Source organism: Brachycentrus maculatus, unplaced genomic scaffold (assembly GCF_059751285.1).
Source record: "Brachycentrus maculatus isolate JH-2025_06_01 unplaced genomic scaffold, ASM5975128v1 h1tg000005l, whole genome shotgun sequence".
NCBI classification, from domain to species: domain Eukaryota; kingdom Metazoa; phylum Arthropoda; class Insecta; order Trichoptera; family Brachycentridae; genus Brachycentrus; species Brachycentrus maculatus.
This window is the reverse complement of record NW_028280760.1, coordinates 2,564,763-2,583,739: the sequence shown is the minus strand read 5'-3', so window position 1 is coordinate 2,583,739 and position 18,977 is coordinate 2,564,763. Positions and strand designations below refer to the sequence as shown.

General features: G+C 31.9%; 1 protein-coding gene across 4 annotated transcripts in view; it reads right to left on the bottom strand.

The window, feature by feature from the left end:
- The window catches only part of krz (beta-arrestin protein kurtz), a 183,957-nt gene that overhangs the window by 92,433 nt on the left and 72,547 nt on the right, over positions 1–18,977 (bottom strand). For all 4 annotated transcript variants that reach the window (XM_088257272.1, XM_088257280.1, XM_088257288.1 and 1 more), the window contains exon 3: positions 4,829–4,935. The gene's annotated coding sequence lies outside the window, so the exon portion shown is untranslated. The remainder of the gene's footprint in view (positions 1–4,828; positions 4,936–18,977) is intronic.

The window sequence follows — 18,977 nt, the reverse complement described above, 5'->3', positions numbered from 1 at the left end:
ATCAGAATTCCAATTGCAAAGAATCGGGGTCAAACCCAGACACTCTTGATTAAGAGGCAAAGCATAGAGAAAGTGTAGAGAATTTAAAGTTTTATCAGAATTTCGACATATCGTCGTTGAAATTTTCGTTAAACAACAGGTTTCGTTTATATCGATTTTAAAAGCATGAGATAAATTAGGATTCTTCATTACTGATATCTGAATATAGGCTGGTTTAAGTGATCAATTCTAATTGACTATTCTATCCATGATAGACTACCACACTACTCAAAATTAATTAACCGAGGACATCTTCGGCATCATCTATGATTGAATTGAAAAAGTTTTTATTTCATTTTTTATTATTAGCAGAAACCTTCAAGAAATATATGTAAGATTCTTCCCAAATTATTTTACATACTAAGAGACGCCTGAAAATATCATTTTCATGTTCTTAAAAAATATATGTTCCAAGCTGTATTTTGTAAAGAAAAAAGAAAAAGGGAATTTACTTTGAAAATACAAAATCACAAAACTCACAGACACATACCGATGAACTATTAAATTATAATTATTGTATTTCCACGCGTTCACAATGCTGTAGCAAATAGTTTGACTGTTGTTTAAACAACTTTGCTCCGAGGTTGTTTCGGTAGAATTCCGCTACCTTCAAATGATTGCGAAGTTAGCAACCGAAAGTTTTGTAATTAAAAGTGAGCTAATCCTAACACACGCAGTATCTACAGCAGTAGGTACTTGTGCCTGCTAACTACGGACCAAACAACAATGCATCCGACAATTTGAATACGTTACAGTACGGCGTTCGTATGTACGAGGTACATGTATGTGGGTTTACACTACACATCAATAGAACCAAAGATAATCACATCGATTAAACTTAAATATATTTAACCAATAATGCTTTGAGAGAGGGTAGCCATACTTAGCACAGGGTAAACTTTTATAGCAGCGAGCCTAGAAATGTGTCCACGCGTTAAATTTTCTACAGAGAGGATATCATTCGTGAAATCAATAAAAAAATACTTTTTGGAATTTCGTAATAATTAAGAGGACCGCTAAGCTTAAAAAATCTGAAAGCTTAAGCGAAAATGAAGATTTATAAAAAAAACACACAACCAACCACCACGCCGCTTCTCCACAGGGGTAGGCAGAGAGAATAGAACGCCACACCAATATTTCTTTGAAAACAATATTTGCCTCTACCACATTCATGCATCTCCTCACCCATATTTTTATATACATCCATAATTGAATTTTTTTGATGGTAAGAGTTGTTATGATTGTAATTATTACAAATCTTAGAATAATAAAATTTTCAAATACTGCGATTTCATTCAAAACACAAATATAAGTTTATTTATTTTAATTAAATATTATACATAACGATATGATATTAGTCAATTTCTCAATTGAAAGATCTAACGAGAGGTGTCCGAATGAATATAAACATAATTTGGGGAAATCGCGAGGGAAAATCATGTTCCCAAATGACAAATACTTAGGGGCTAGTGCAAACAGCAAACAGAGATGTAATCACAGGCGACTGGACCGTAAAAGGGAACGATGCTGAAAAAACAAGTTGACATTAAACAAACAAGGAAATTCAACTCGGCACTCGTCTCTCGGTGTCGGATCACGCTTATGGACGTCCAAGGTATTGTAGGTCCAAATACTGAAAAAGCTTTTTTTTATTACAAATATGTAATCGTTATCAGGATAATGAATAACTCAAAAGTATTGCTTTGAAGTATCTTCTCTTCTGTTCGTGTCATGTCAGGTCCCCCTAACGGACACTATCACTTGAGAGTAATTGTCCTTTTGAAATATACTATATGTTAAGAAATGTATTTATTTGATTTTTGAGTTTATAATGTTCAGCTGATAACACAGTGTGCGACAGGTAAAAACTATGATGGCGATGTTACGTAGTTTTGAGATAGATATGGATAAACTAAAGCGGCGTTTCTGTGTTTTACACAGCAAAATGGGTTTTTTGAGTATAAATTTATAAAACGCATTAATTTGTTATTTTAACTAGTAACATGTTTGGAGCACGCTTAAGGTAGTATTTCACGAAAATGGCGCGATATAAATTATCCAAATTAATTATTATTATTATTTACGTAACTTGAGAAATTTACATAAAGTGAAACTTCGATATAAATGTGACTAAACTGAACACGTGGTTTACGAAAAGAATTAAAAACTTACTTAGTAAAACTGTTTGCGTGTGTGTTTTTGTGACTGAAGTATCCGTTTGGTATATTTTGGTGCGATTATTTACAAATGAGTGATAAATAAAATTATTGATGAGTGATAAATAAAATTGTCATATATATATTTCTTCTAATCCATTTATCTGAAACATCTTTGATCCAAGATACTTGGTGTCATGATGAATTATTATTATATGCAAAGATTATAATATCATCCCTCTTTAAAATATCATTTTTACGTAGAACATAGAAAAAGGTACGTTAAGTAGAAATTGACGTAAAATTTGGCCGTTGTATCTGTTGCCTAAAGTCTCTTCACAGAATTATGAAACTAAATATAATGGATGTTTTGAAGAGCAATTTTACAGCTTCTCTCAATGATAAGTGGTATCTATACAAAGTTCCGAGGGTTTCCAAACGCTTACAGAAGGAAAAGGCGAGAAAAATATTCCCGGGCTTCGTCATTATAGAAAAATCAACAAAAGTTTTGCCCAAAACTTGAAAGAAGCGAATCCCCATTGTACAATACAAAAAGACGGTTTACTTGTTAAAAAGGGTGAATCGGCCTTTTTTTACCAATCGATATGTGTAGGATATCATATCCAAACCACTTTTCTAAGACTGTTTTTATAACTTTCATTAAATATTTCAATTTAAAATTAATATGAATAGTTTTGTTACGTTATTACAATTATTATAGCCACGTCTCGCTTACCGCCATCTCGTTTAACAACTACTCCCATTTACGACCGTTTGTGGTACACCTACCAACACTACATCCTCTGTACGACCATCAAATCTCAGCATACCATCATCGTCAGCAGAGACTCACGTCACAAACTCAATGTTATGTGATGTATTGGGTCGTTTATCTCAAGAACTGTCATGAGAAATGAGGTAAGTGAGGAGTTCGTTTATCAACCAATTTGCTTTTTAACTAGATTGATGGAACTTGACATTATCGTTAGTTGTTGACTGGCCATAGATATTATATAATTACCAACATGTATTTATACGAAATATGAAACTTTACTGATTATAATAATAGGGGTTTATGATTTATCAAAGAGCTTGCAGTTTGAGACAAATATTCTCATATTGGACATTATTCCTAACTAGTACAAGTACTTTCCAAGACGTTAAGCATTTCGGAAAAGCCGACTACTAGTATTATGAGTATGTAGCTTTGTCCGACTACATAATGTAGCGTTCATCACATTTGGCTACCATGCTAGAGGTCCCGGGTCTGATTCCCTGGGCGGGGAGGGCAATATAAATGTAAAAAAAATCACTCTAGTATTCATTAAATATTACACTGGGCTGGGTACCTCTAATAAAAATAGAAAAAATAGAACCGATCACCTTGCTTTTATATAATAAGCGATCAAATTAACATTGCTTCGATTTGATGCAGCACCCTATGCGCCATGGGATGCGGATAAGGATCAAAAGTAGTAGTTTTATATTCAACAACGAAATTCATTTTACATAGATTTTGTTTTTGGCTATAAATTATTTTAAAGGTTATAAATTTCTAAAGATATATATTTTTGCCTTCAATCGCAAAAAGTCACATACACCACATAAAAAATGGCTTAATAAACAACTTTTTAATTTTTCGTTGTAAACTTTTAATTCAAAAGCCTAAATTAAACACCGAACGGTCACTCTCTGGAGACAGAAAGAGATAACGTAAATCTAAATTAAGTCTGACAAGAGCACCTTGTTGGAAATTATGACGACAACTGAACGTCTTTTGTAACAGTGTTTGGCTGGAAAACAAAGAACTAATGAGGAACTCGGTCGTAAATTATTTCTCATTGTTGTGTATTATGTGTACGGGACCGAAACGAGACAGAACACAGAAAATGTGCTGGAATATTACGATATCTAGATTCGAGTGTTTAATGGAAGCAGCTAAGAATTTCCTGTCATTAAAAACGAATAATTGAATAATTGAAACAGAAAAACCATAATCACACAAAAAATTGTATGCTCGATACAATATATTTACAGGAATACCTCGCTTATTCCGGTTAATTCCATCAACATGCCAATCGAAAAATGTTGTACAATCGGTTAAAGTTTTTTTTCGTTATTTTGGTGCGATTATCAATTCATAGATAATGATTTAAAATATATGATGAACCACAAAAAAACGTGTTGAATATATCTAATATTTATGTAATTTAGTGATTTAAAAAAAATATATCACTTGTTATTTAGTGCGCTATAGTGCTCTATATCACAGTGCGAAATTCTTGCAAAGTTCTTTTTAAATTCATACCACGTGTGTTATTCCCGATTTTGATAAAATGAATTCGAAGCGAACAAATTCAGCAAAAGAGGCGTTTTTAATTAAATGTGATATTGGTTTTAGTATAGGTGCATTTTTCCTCTTGTCGCTTTTAAAGCAAGCAAAATAAAAGCTAGAACGATGTAATAATATTGCTAACGATTGTAATAATTTTTTAAATTTTACAATAATTTTCGTAAAATAATACTTAAAGGGTGATACGAATATACAATGTGATCACCGATGGATTATTATTTTAATTATGATATCAACATAAAATCCCCATCACACATGACTAAGAATAATGTTTACTTACAATTGTTTCTCGATTTGAGGGCCAGTTCCGCAGTCGGGGAATCAACCGGAACTTCTGTAGGCGTGGAGAGTCAGACTGATCGAAGCCGGACAGAGCAAAACATGCCTCTATGAAAAAAGAAAAAAAAAGTTTATTAAAACCTTATATTTTTTTAATGCTGAAAGATACCTTACCGAGTTAGATAAGCGCTCACGCTTTGTTATTGAGTTGAAAAGATTTTTGTTAAGATGAAAATCCTCACAAAACTTTCCGGAAGAGAGGAAAACTTTTCATTTAATTTTAGGAGTTATATCATCACTCTGGAGTAATATTTTCACTCGGCAATTAAGCATTACAAAATACAATTCGATTAAACTTTACTTCGAATTCCAGGAATTGAAATCCTACTGGAAAACATTGTTGTCAAAGTATTTTATCATATTTTACTGTAAGTGTATTATGGTGAAATAACAGACATGAAATAATACTTAGCCTCACATTACAACATTATTAGCATTAAAAATAAATATTGGCCATAAAGAGGTACCAATCTATCTATCGTGAAAATTTGCATTCAATTTGTATTTACGTTTTTGACCGTACATTCATTTCACAAAGCTGTGTGCATTGTGCGTGTATTGCAGCGCTTAAATAAATATCAACTAAGAAGGTAAGCATTGCATGCTACTGCGTCATAACATGTTAGGGAAAACAATCCTGGAATCCCGAAGGTTTTTCAGTGCCGTAGACTCCAGAATTTTTTTTGCAATTCATTTATGAAGGATGATTTATGTCATTACAATTAACTACAATACACGAGAATTTTTAGGAAAACGGTGTTTCGGAAATGGCATATTGGTATAAACATTTTTTACCTATCGATTCGGGGACAGAACTTCGGGACAACAGTCCTTATACCTGGAGGAGACAGAAGAGACGGCTGGAAAGTCAGGAATATAATTTCAATACTACCTCTTCTGTATGAGGGATCATTCTAGCATTTTTTTCACCTTGTCGACAGAAATCGTGGCTAGGGTACATTAGCCCTAAAAAAGGTTGGGAACCTGTGGTTTGGTGACTTTGTTTGATAAACGAAGCGAAAATTATTTGAATAATACAAATTCATTACATCACAGGATAAAGTTACCACTCTGCTCCAGGATTTTATCCTAGGTTCTCTGAAGTCCAGTTTTCTCTCACTTCATAAAAAATATGTTTAAAATCTTTAGCATTCCCTTCACCTCTTTATTTTCGGATGAATTTCTAAAATAAATATATATAAATATATATATATATATATATATATATATATATATATATATATATATATATATATATATATATATATATATATACATATATATATACATATATATATACATATATATATACATATATATATACATATATATATACATATATATATACATATATATATACATATATATATATATATATATATATACATATATATATATATATATATATATATTAGAAATTTATCCGAGAATAAAGAGGTGAACGGAATGCTAAAGATTTTAAACATATTTTTTTATGAAGTGAGAGAAAACTGGACTTCAGAGAACCTAGGATAAAATCCTGGAGCAGAGTGGTTACTTTATCCTGTGATGTAATGAATTTGTATAGGGTCCGCCAAATAACTTTTTTTTTTTGAAAATGGGGCGCAAAACATCGAGTGTAGCTTCGGCTGTGTGGCACGTAGCGCCGTCCTGTTGAAACCAAATGTTGCCAATATCCTCCTCTTCAATTTTTGTGAACAAAAATCCGTTCAACATGGCCCGATAACGATCGCCATTGACTAACGGCCACTCCTTGCTCATTTTCAAAGAAAAATGGCCCAATTATGCCTCTGGACCAAAATCCGCACCAAACAGTGACTCGTTTTGGGTGTACCGGCTTTTCAATGTATGCGTGCGGGTTTTCTGTGCCCCAAATACGACAATTTTGCTTGTTTACATACCCGCCAAGATCAAAATGAGCTTCATCCGAAAAGATGATTTTTTTGGCAAAATCGGCATCTTCTGTAAGTCGAATGTCGCAATATTTCCCAGCGTTGTTCAAGCGTATACACAACCATATTCGCTCAGCGGAAGGATAAAACTAATTATCTGTCAAATCAGACATGAGCTAAGTGTTACCATTCACGAAATAAGCACTAGTTGAAAAAAAAAACTTTAGATGGCGGACCCTATATTATTCAAATAATTTTGAATAATACAAATTCATTACATATATACATTATATATATATATATATATATATATATATATATATATATATATATATATATATATATATATATATATATATATATATATATATATATATATATATATTTAGAAATATATATTTGAAAGAAAATAATAGAAAGGAAAATGAAGAAAAATTCTGAATATTTATTGTTCAAGCGCAACATTCGATCAAATGAAATGGTTCGCAAACTTAACACGCTTCAGAAAAAGAGCCGTAAGTAATAAGAATTATGTAAAAGCTTTTGGTATCTCGTAGGAAAAGAAAGATGGGAAAGAAAAATTCGAAGAATAAAACACAGTACCTAGACAAAAAAAGGAGTGAAGACCCTGAATAGTGATCAAAAACGTCTTTTTTCCCCCGCGACGATGCCCTAGTTAATAAAGTGAGTTTTAATGACTGCATTATATGTTTATAGCTTTTAATTTTCATTTGCTGATGGTAACGTTAAAAATTGACCGATTCCCAAATCAACAAAAATCACGACGGGAAAAAAACATACAAGGCCTTTACGAATCGTTTCACAAAACGGGAAGAATACTTTTAAATCGTTGTCAGGTAAAGCGCATTCAGCTTCAGAGAGATTATATTGAAAAATAATACATAGTACATATTCTCTCAAGGCTGCAAATTTTCCAGCCAACCTTCGTAAGCAAGTTCCCCTTTTCATTCGAAAATTGTTGATTATTAACTTTGTGGTACCAGCGAACTCTCGTTACATGTATACATCACACAAAGCAGCTCGTCGTTTTCTACTATATTGCTCCACACGGAGCAATATGGCACGTTATATGTTTGTATTTTATTTTTCTACCAAGGAAAATGTTTTGCGTTCTCCTCACATACAGAACTCCAATATTCCTTAGTTGGGATTTATCAAAATCCCTTTACCTTCATTAATATTATTACACGAAATCCGGTATTAGGAATATTTCGATAAATATTTTAGTCAAATTTAATTTTGTGAGACACTAAAACTCTTTGTCACAGCGATTTTTTTTATCTATTACAGTGTATTCATGAGTAATAAACCAATTTATGTTTGGTTTTCTATTAATATTAAGAAGTTGATCATTGTAAGGTAAGTGAGAACTTACATTTCTTAATAATTTAAAATCTAAAAATGAAAACAGTAATTAAAAAAAAATGTTTTATAAAGAATTTAAAACTAATGAACTCGTTATCACGTTGCTTCTCAGCAGGGGTAGGCAGAAAATAGAGCGCCACACCAGTGTGCATCTCCTTATACATACCCGCCGATTTTTCCATTTAATAATTCATATTTATAATATTAATTCTTTATTCTTCGCTTATTTATTTGTGCATCAAAATCATGTATGATAAATGTTCGGATGGTGATATTTTGTGTGATTTTTATTTATATTTTCAAAATTAAAATTATTATAATATTTAAAAAAAAGACTTCTTCCGTATTTATTTATGATTCTCCAGTAAAATTTAACGATTTCAATTTTTTTTAATACATGTACATATTCCATAACCAAGCATTTGTTTATCGGGCATACTGTGTGGATATTTCTGTAGTGTCAGAATTGATTATTCATTTACAAGGACTGATTTTGCTATCCATTTATTTTGCTGAAAGCTCAAAATTGAATTGGATGTCTAATACAAAATACAAAACTAATAACTACTCACCCTATCATGTTAATTGAAGAAGCCCGGACCGATCTTAAAATATATTACGAAAACGGTCGATGAGTTTTGTAAAAGAGAATTCATTTAAAACTTGAGAAGGTCAATGAGCTAAGAACGACTCAAATCACTTGGCTCTTTTGTATATTGAAAATGATTTAGCCAAACAAATAGATTTAAGCGTCATTGAAATGTGTGCTTCATCAAAAGTAAGGAGTTTGAGATAATTCTTACATGGGTATGTGTAAATAATTGAGTAAAAAATGCAGAATATCTTACGTTATATATATTTTTTTAAATCTTCATATTACTCAAGTTGTTTTAGTTTATTTTAAAACATCTTTATTCATAAATATATAGTGAATAGATTAATCTAGATATTTTTTCTAATAAATAAATACCAAATAATCAATTCTGAAAAATATAATGACGTATAGTTTTTCAAATTCAGTTTTTGAATTATTTCGAAAAATGGGAAAGATGACACCAGTACTACAATATTATCAAATCGATGTCATTCATTCATTAATCCATATCCACTCCTTAAATAGAGCACATAGAGTCCACAAATTCCCTCCATGTTTTGCTATCGGCTGTAGTTACGTAAAAAAATATTTGTACATCAAAAAAAGTAAATTTACTCAAAGTTTGACTTTTTTTAAAACTGTAATCGCACAACTTTAAGAATAAAGATAGCGAAATACGATGTTTTACGTATGTTAATTTTGGGATATAAAACTTCGTCACTCGTAGGTATTTCAAAGGAAAACCTTCCAGGTTCAAAATTGTCAAAGTAAAGGGTTCAAACCTTATCGCCGAGTGATAAAATTACTACAACGGTTCATAATAAAACTTTCGGAAAATACGTCGGTGAAAATAAACGAGATGACACATCCAGAGAAAGTTATAGAATGTAACATTATGAACATAAAAAGCGTGTTTATTTGGAAAATCAAAAAATCGTATCATGTAATAGGATTGAGAAAAAAGAGATTGTAGGTTTCTATTTATGAGAAAGGTTTAACTTGTTCTTAAGATATTAAAAGGGAAAAGAAAATGTTTTAAAAACAAAGAGAAAACAAGCAAACGAAACGGATTCAAAGAAAGCAGGAAATATTATGAAAATAATTATTTTATTGAATATTCGAACAATTTCGTTTAAATAAGTCGGGCCGTCGAAAAAGTATAAAAATAAATTATATTCTGGGTAGTATAGACTCTAAAATACGGCCACGTGAATTCATTTATTCGTCCTTTTTTGGTATATTTCCACCCTTTAATAGTATTGAGCCAGAAATTATTCTTGAAAAGATCAAAATATGTATTGACGTACAATCTTAGTTAAAAGGGCGTAATTTTTTTATATTTTCTATTAATAATACCTTAATTATTATAGTTAAATGAAGGCAATTATCACATATTACATTTGCAGAAAATTTGCTGTAAAAAAACCGAACACACTTTAATATTTATTCTTCTACAGCCATTTGCTGTTACATATTGCATTTTAAAACACCAGCTGAAGCTTAGAAATCAAATAATAAAATTCAATAGGTTTATCGTTTCAATTAACAATTTTTTTTAAATGTAGTAAATGTACAAAACTGACAATATTCACATATCACCAATTTCATTTTTGAACGTATTTCGTGTAAGAACATTATGAATCTAGTTTCGTGTAGTTCCGCCTACTCCTAGAGGTACAATCCGATAAATAGACATCGGATAGTGTGTCTAAACTGAAAAAAAAGAGAGTTCCCTTTTCACACCTTGAAAACATTAGATAAGATGATACTGTGTTCGAATTCAAAAGAAAGAATCAAGATAAGTTAGCGGAAGTTAATTGGTTTCATCCGATTCTCTGAACACACTTCTTTCTTCAATAAAGGAAAAGTTCCGAAATTGTCTTCGAGGGAAAATTGAGATAAATTTAAAAAGTCATTTACAGACGTCTTTCGCACCAAGATTATGTATTTATTAACCCAATATATCTTAAAGAATAATTACTATTTTACTATCGTGATCTATTATATTTCTGAAAAAATACATGAAAAAATTCGGAAAAGAAGCATGGAGGTGGCAGAAGGATGAAAGTAGCCTTTGGTCTTTCGCCTTTTGAGGCGAATATGTGCTAAACGATGTGTGATAGATTTTTGTCAGAATAATCGGCGGGTATGTATGAAGAAATGTGGAAGAGGCAAATAATGTTTGCAAAGACACAGCGGTAAGGCGTTCTATTTTCTCTGTCTTTCCCTGCGGAGAAGCGGCGTGGTGGTTAGTTAGCCAGTTAGCTATAATTAAATAAAATTATATTTAGGTCTAAAAATGCAATAAAATTGTTATTTTCATCATTGAAATTCGTTGATGGAATTCTGATGTATTTTTAATACTTGTAATACCGAGTTGTAAACTTATACCGAGTCTTTTTTCAGACTTCTCCGGTTTAAAAAATAAGAACTAAAGGAAGCCCTTTTAATATAAAAGAATGAAATGAATCTGAGCAAATTTCAAAAGAAATGATACAATTATCGTAAAAGTAATTGAACATTTTGAGTGTGTCCAAATACTTGTTCACAAAATCTGGATTATCTCCAATTACAGGAGTTATTTTCATATTATTTTTGACATCTCATCAAAGATGAAGAAGAATATGGAAGTCTGAGCATTTGTGATTATAATCCAGGATTCGGATCTCACATACTAATATAAGAGTTTCTGCTTAGTAAAAAGTTTCTTTACATCTCACCAATAGATGTCTCTAGTGAAGTTCTATTGATTCAAGAACAAGGTTTCTAAATTGGTTCATATATACAGAACTTCCAAGAATTTGAGTAGTTTGGTTGTCAATAATGGGTAGAATTGGTGAATGTTACACGTGTGTAAAGTGATCACTTAAACCAGCCTATGACGGTCGTCAGCCCCGTAAATGCCCACGCTTCCATATTCTTCTTCATCTTTGATGAGATGTCAAAAATAAAGTAATTGAATATGAAATGTATTAATGATATTGAAAAAGAGTGAAATATTATGTTGTTGTAATTTTTTCCTAATTTAAAAATATTATTTTACAATACAATAATAAAACGGACTTACCATCACAATTATGGAACCAAATTTACGCGTTACGCTAACACAATAAACAGCTATTAATTACATTTTTATCATTCGCAGACTCCTTATCTTGTTGTTTTAGACATTTATACTATATTTTCGAACAAATATTTACAATAATATATTTTTCATAGGGAGGGAGGCAGAAATGAGAGGGGGAAAGATTAAAGATAGCAAAGAAGATTATAAGCATATTAGGAAAAAGGAGGAAATAATAATACAATAAAAACAAGAGAGAAACACATCACGATATTATATTGACTGATAATAGATCTTACTCAGAGAGTGATTTCAAGTTGAACATATCAAAGTCCTCATATTTATCGCTTAACAATTTGAATAAATGATAAATTGTGATTCAAAATTATTCTACTTTCAGTCGTCTTGGTGATTCTACCAGGAACTTTAACGGTAAGAGTGCTGAGGATCGAAAAATCGACTCTGGTAAATTAGTAAAAAACGTGGCTGTCGATATACAGACGATGACGCCAGTGTATTTTGGCGGTCAAACTGGGAGGTTGCGCGTTGCTTAAGTTTATATTCGTCAAAAATATTCACAAATAATAAATTTTTAATGAAATATACTCTTAGAAATACATTTTTGAAGAAAAAAAACTATTATTTTCACCGTTACAATGTCCACTAAATATGAAATGGGCCATTTTTACAAAAAAAATCAGCAATTTTAGCATACATTTAAGAAAAAATCTCAGCATTAAAACGGTTGAAACAAAAATATTCTAGTAATTTCCAATGAGTGAATTAAAAACATTATTTTAAGTGCAATGACTTTTTCCAAAATTTCTGCGCTCATCCAAAGTGTTCAACTTAAAAGAAGATTACTGAATCATTGGTGTTTAAATGTTTACTAAATTATTTGAATCAGTTTTGTACATTTTCGATTTTCGGCTTATAAATTTCATACCTCGGATTCCACACCTGGGATCCATACAGAAGATGTTTTTAATACGAGGATACGACAAAGGTTTTCAATATTTAATATCTCCAAATGGTTTTTGTACTGAAAATAACTCCCAATACATTAAAATTTTCGTTAGTGAAACCGTTGTCACAATCGATCGTTACGAAAAATGGTAAAATAAAACAACGAAAAAGACAAACTCCTTCTGAACTAACACTATATTTCAACGATTTAGTAAATATTCACAAATTTATGCAATGGATACGGAGTGAAAATTTCATTTCGATATTTTTCGTACAACAGAAACAAAGAACCGAATAAACAGGGACGAAATGTTTCAATACAAATATAATTGAAACAAACATGAAAGGATCCGTGACATGAAAGGGTTAATAAAAGGGTTTAGGGGGCTGGCCTCAGGCATCACCATACTTTGTAGAAAATCACGAATGTTTTACACAATATTGGGTCTCTCAAAATAAATACAAAAGAGCCGAAAGTGTGACAAATTTTATTGGCATAAGACAAAAAGCATGTTTAGTGTTTGAAATTGATTTCGTATCGTCCTTTGATCGAAACGAAGCTGGGTGCCAAAAATGTTTTGTAAACTCGGCTAAAAGTAAATACGTTTACATGTAACGTAAGTAGGTATGCATGCAAAATAGGAAATCGGTACTAAAACATCATCTAGAGCTTGAATATTGTAGATATGTGTATACAAACATGGGTGAGTACTTAAAAAAAAACATAGGTAAATATTTTGACGACCAGCAGTTTTAGTTTTGCTAATTTATTCGCAGTTCCAATTAGTTACAAAATGTACGAAAAATAATTGGCACGATCCGTTTCTTCGCGGGGGAAAGCATAGAGGATAGAACGCCATACTTTTCTGTTCTGATATACACTCCTCGCTTTCTTCACATCCATACATCTAGTCAAGATACCCATACCCTGCGATTACGCCTTGTGACACCACCAGATTTTAGGTTGAGGCACGAATACGCATTTTTCTTCTCATCTGTATACCTGCGGGAAATTAAATCAAATGCTAATCAGTTTTACCTGTACATTACCTTATATGCGTTAAAAAAAAGCGTTGTCACTTATCAGTTTTCAGTGCGTCCATCGCCGGATGGAGCGTCCTGTCGAATGGCGGGGTGAGTATGCGTGACGTAGATGTGTTAGAAAACCGCCAGAAGCAATCAAAACTAACGTCAGGCAGCCGCTCTTTTAAAATGCCGTATCTCGAGACGAGAAGGATTTGGCCGTGCGGTGATTTTCCGCAAGTGTGCAGCTACGCTTATTGGTAATAACAAGAGATATCAGGTACTTGTGGTATTACGTCAGAAACAGCCCATTATCTTATCCGAGAAGTCCCACGAGTACATTCCAACAGTGTAGACCATTTATTAATTACACATTAAACACGCCCCCTTCTATACGATCGCAATGCAAGCCACCGGCGACAACATTTTTTTTCACAAGGCCACTTGTCCTGTAATAATAATTATTGAAACGCCATATTTTTTCGTGGATCCTTTTATACCTATAACAAGAAATTATTTCGGGTGAAAACATAGATTTTTGAAAAAAATAATTGCAACATTATTAATTTAGGATAATTTACATTTCCTTGAGGGTGCCTCAATCGATATGTTTACTATAGGGAATGGACGGAGGAATATCTTTAGTCTTTATCATTCATCGTTCACTTTGTGTAATACCACTAAAAAACTGTACTTCACGATAATCGATATCCCGCAAGTTAATTTTCTTTAAACTCAGGTCACGTATAACGTCATTGAATGTTTTGCTTTAAACATCGTTTTTGTGTAGAAAAAACAACTTTTTCTTCGAAATGAATAAATGCTTTTGAAAATAAAAGACTTATTTAAAGGTAAGGACATAGAAAAATATATTTAAAAAAATTGTTACATTTAAAACGTAACTAACTAACTAACTAACCATCACGCCGCTTCCCCACAGGGGTAGGCAGAGAGAATAGAGCGCCACACCACTCTGTCCTTGCAAACATTCTTCGCCTCTTCCACGTTCATGCATCTCCTCATACACACCCGCCGATTGTTACGACTCCTAACCTGACCACTTTCAAGTATTTGGCATAACTGATCGTGCCATGGTTTAAAACGTATTCTTTATAAAAATCTATTTCCAATAAATGTGTCGGGTTGTGGTCCCGTGGTTAGTGTCGCGGACTCTTGAGTCAGAGTTTCACGGTTCGAACCCATTCTACCACAATTTGATACCTATTTCTAATAATGAGCTGCTTAAGCTCACAGAAATAGTACGAAATTGAAATATTTGTGTGAATAATAAAAACACAAATATTTCTTTTAAATAAAAAAAATATATATTCTTTAAAAAATATGTGCGAACAACTCGTGTGGCTTCTAGCGCAACGGTTGGGTACTGAATTATATATATGAGAGTTCACCCTTAAGTGTGAACGTTAACTGTCAATAATTATGTTATTTCTCGTCAGATTTCGGCGTTTAGCAAAGAAAAGTGTGAACAGAAATACTCGGGAAATAATAAAATACTTAGTGGTTTAAATCAACCGACCAAAAGTCTTATCTGCCACAACCGCAAATATGTATTATGTACAAGCGATAAGAATTAGTTTTATCGCTTTTTATATACCTTAAGAACAAATAATATAGTTTCAAGTAATCATGATAACATCAGAATGAAAAATAAATTAACACATTCATTGAAGGAAATCATTCATCGGATGCTGATAATAATTACCGGGTTATTTATTATACATTAGTTAATGAATTAAATTAGAATGCTAAACTGGGAGTACACAACGGAGTCCTGGTTCCAACCCTTATGCATGGAAGCGAAGCATGGAGTTGGCAAAATAATGATGAAAGCAGACTGAATGCAGTCGAAATGCGATCCCTCAGACGAATTTGTGGCAAAACGATGTTTGATAGATGTTCGAATGATGAAATAAGGGAGGAATGCAAGGCTGAGATAAGCATTATCGATAAAATTAAGAAAGGTGTGTTGAGATGGTTTGGACACGTGGGACGTGTGAGTGAGGAAAGAATGGTTAAACAAATTTATGAGGCAAATGTAGTTGGAAAAAGAAGCAGAGGAAGACCGAGGAAAACCTGGCACAATCAGGTATGTCAAATATTTGAAAGCGGCCGGGTCAGGAGTCGCAATAATCGGCGTGTATGTATGAGGAGATGCATGAATGTGGAAGAGGCGAAGAATGTTTGCAAAGACATAGTGGTGTGGCGTTCGATTCTCTCTGCCTACCCCTGCGGAGAAGCGGCGTGATGGTTAGTTAGTTGGTTTTATGAATAACATTTTTGAATGAGAATTTTCAATCGTTGGGAAGAGGGAATATAATTATTTTATGGGTTTTGTTTGAAAAGAGAAATTGCTAAATTATAGCGCAAAGGATGAGTACGTTTTATTTGTGTTATTAAGCCTTCTGAAAACGGCTTTCCATGATTACTTTCATTACATTAACACATTTTTATTGCTCAATATTAACTGAAGCACACGTTGTAATAATTAATTTGTGTGTAATCCACGTTTATGTACTGCAGATAATGTATGTAAAAGGGTAATAAATAATTTTATTTTAATTAAATCCTTACAAAACATCGTTACATACGTTCCATCGAAAACAGGCTTAGTAAATCTCAGCGCGAGGTGGTAATATGTACTCGACGAACAAAGAAATTTTAAAGACAAGAATATGGAAAAATATCTATAATTATTGCAGGAAAAATGTTCAGTTACTGGCCTACTGATGGTGTCCATTTTTTTTCACGGCGATATCTATCTTCTGAATACACATTTTTTATCAAAACCTCGTTGTACACAAAATAGTTTTGTAATTGTAAGTGTGTGAATAATGTTATGGTAGTGATGTGTAGTATTATTTGCATGCTGGTGTAGTAATTGTCCTGACGAAGAGACGGGTACGTCTCGAACCCGGTAGGCAACAATCTCGGTGAGTGTTTATATATTGAGATTACTAAAGTATAAGTGTGATATGAACCTGCGCAAGTTCTAAGACGTGAAAATGTGTAATTTGTTGCAGAAAATTGACGATTGCTCTGATATGGTGAAGGGCGCTCTATACGAAGGATTCAGAAATAAAGGATTCAGAAATAGATTCGAACAGCAAGAGAAGGGATGTGATTTTTTATGATTGAAACGAATGACGATTTAATATCAAAACTAACGAAGGGCTGAAACATCTTTAGCAAAATAAATAACAGAGTAAAAGCATTACATTTGTTCCGGAAATGGAGCAATAACTAATCAGACAAATAGTTTGAATAATGGCAAGGCCAATATCGAATCGGAAGTCTTTGCGATTAAATATAGAATTAGATCCAAATTCAAAGGAAAGGGGTAATCTTAACCATCTATCTACCCTTATAACTTTACAAATGCGTAAATACAACCCTTTCATACATGAATAACATTGAATATTATGATTCGTATATAAATAAAGAAGCTTTTCGTGCTTAAAGGTACAAATAATATTTATGTATTGTAGATAGGTCCCTGGGCAACAAATTTTCACAGGATACATTTACGCTGATTATTGATGCTAAATTCCATAATGCTTACGATTAAACGAGAGGCGAAATACTTATTGTATAAGTATATTACTTATTTACAATCAATGCAAACAATGATTTATCAGTATTTATTTCAAGTAAAGGATGTTTAATCGCCAGTAGTCATTTATTACTTGCAACATCTATTTTTGATTTCCTGTAGAAAATATTATGAAAAAAAAATCGATATCGCAGTTGGAAAACGAAAGAGCATACAACAAAGGGCGAGACGCACAAGTTAAACTAGTTGTAAATTTAACTCACTTTGTATTTTTTATAAATTAAAACAAAAATCACTACATATTTTAGTAATAATAAAACCAGTCTTAAGGAAAAAGCTGTATGCTTCGAAAAAGGTCAACGTTATAATTAAGTTATAACAAGATGCACGGTGATTTTATTACAAATATTATTTTAAGTTATCGTATTAAATCATGCATATCACTCACTCCTTTCAACAACGTCATATATCAAAAACTTGACTTTTCGGGAGATCGTTTTTAAAGTTTAAAAATATAACAAAACGTATTCAAAATAAGTTCAAGCCACTTTTTGAACTTTTTACCGTGCAACAGATCTTTTTAGGTAAAACCTGTATATTTTTTCTCCATTTGAAAAATATTTAGTATATTTAAAAAAAATAATTAAACAGTACATTTTCTTCAAAATGCATAAACAATACTTTCTGCTCTGTGACGAGTAAATATTATGTTAAAAATCTGCCAATTTTGCTGGGATATATAAAAGTACATTTTCTGGGCATTCCGAAAACATGCGCAACCGAAAATTGACGATTTTAGATATATGACGTTGTTGAAAGGAGTGAGCGATATATGAAAGGGATGTTGCTTTGTGAGACTGCTTAGTATTACTTTTATGTGAACTGTTGTCTATTTTGTAGATAGATACATACATCCAATAGGTCACATATAATATATAGCAAATCAAGACTATGTGAAAAAGTACAACTAAATAATTTTATTTTTATATGCTTTTGTCAATGACGTTCAGATTACGTATAATTTATTTTATATCTATATTAGTACTCCGATTGCAAAAACAATAGAATTGCGACCTGTTTCTAGCCACAACCGTATCGCATAACATGTAACTGATTATATTTCATGATTTATTTATACGAATCAATCCAGCAATATTTCAACCATGGAAAATTGACATTGCTCTGCGGATTCCAATCTCTATTTATAGTGCAATGCAATCATAGAAACACTCGGAATTGTGGCATATGAATGGTTACTCAGTCATAACAAATATATAAGATACTGATTTGATCGAATAATATTAAGGCAAAAAACTGATCGGTAAACTTTTATATTTTAAGCGATGTAAAATTCAATCATGTTTTTAAATTTATAACAAAATCAGCAGCAGTTTACTATCTACCATAATCCATATTAATCAACTAATTGACTTATCGCAAAGTAATCCACTAAATATATAAGTTATTGTTAGTCGATTACTTTGCGATAAATCGATTAGTCGATTTGATCGTAAATTTTTATTTCATAGTTTAATTAAAGCGACTCTAAGGTAGGTCTACAATAATCAATATTTACATTTTGTAAAAACTTAT